This window comes from Phalaenopsis equestris, unplaced genomic scaffold (genome assembly GCF_001263595.1).
Source record: "Phalaenopsis equestris unplaced genomic scaffold, ASM126359v1 Scaffold000513, whole genome shotgun sequence".
In the NCBI taxonomy this organism is placed as follows: Eukaryota; Viridiplantae; Streptophyta; class Magnoliopsida; order Asparagales; family Orchidaceae; genus Phalaenopsis; species Phalaenopsis equestris.
The window spans coordinates 388,333-389,452 of NW_018164953.1; the positions used below are offsets into that span (position 1 = coordinate 388,333).

The following is a 1,120-nucleotide window of genomic DNA, read 5'->3' on the forward strand; positions in this document are numbered from 1 at the left end:
CTATACATTCGGGTGACCGAGTAGCCTTCGTGGACCCTCGAGTATAAATACATAGCTGAGCCTAGCCCCATACGAGTGCTTGCCGTCCTCCTCACCCGAACCTTTTTTTTGTTGTTTCGTTTTATCGAAGCTTTGGGACAGGACACTCGTGTTACTTTTCTTTTCTTTCGGGATTTCTCTAAGATTTTTGAGGATTCTTTTTATTCTCTTTTACTTGAGTCGCTTTTTTCGAGTTTTTTGCCATGAGTCATTGTTACACTTTTTTCAGATTTCCCGGACGACGTTTCTTTCAGACCTCGCTTTTTGCGATGCATTTAGACTTGTTGTACTTAAGGAATAGCGAATCTTACGGGCGTGCATGTTTGCTTTACATTTTACAACACTTAATTTTCTTGTTTCTATCTGCTACCGTACTGTATAGCATGTTATACTTGTCCTATTTTCACCTGCTACTGTTCTTTCTGTACAACATGTTATACCACTCATGTTTCTACCTGCTACTGCTCTACATGCATCCTACTGTTGTCTTGTACTGCATATTTTTATTTATATATCTTTAAGCATGTCTTCTTTTATATAGGATGTTTAGAAGACTTTCACCATACGGTTGTTTGATTTAACATCGTAACTGGACACCCTAGAAAACTTAAACTCGTCACGTCGGTGAGCTTGGAGCTAGCGCGGTGGGCAGCACAACCATCTTCAACAGCAAAACCTGTCTTCCCCAGCAAAACCCATTTCTTTCTTAGAAATTAAACAACTATCCATAGGATTTCGAGGTTGTTTGCTTAGCGCAACATAAATCTTCCTTCTTTAGGCATTTGTATAGCTCTGCTGGACGATTTGTATAGCTCTTATAGCTCTGCTGTACGATCTGAGCCCTAACTCGTTCTAGGTTCCGAGAGTGTCGACAGATATGACGTAAAACCTTATATCTTCCAGGCGATTTGTGTGACAATGCCACGCAAATATAAGCCCTAATTAAATAAAATTGACAGGATAAACACTTTAATAATTTCTTCTCGAAACTGAAGCCAAATCATAGGATAGACTGGGAAGTCTCTGAGGTTCTCCTCTGGATCTGTGGCCTCCCCTAGTTTCTCTTCATTTAGATTCCTCA

General features: G+C 40.1%; 1 protein-coding gene across 9 annotated transcripts in view; it reads left to right on the forward strand.

The window, feature by feature from the left end:
* Positions 1 to 1,120, forward strand: part of LOC110028503 — a 152,193-nt gene that overhangs the window by 52,652 nt on the left and 98,421 nt on the right. The gene's annotated exons all lie outside the window — the stretch shown is intronic.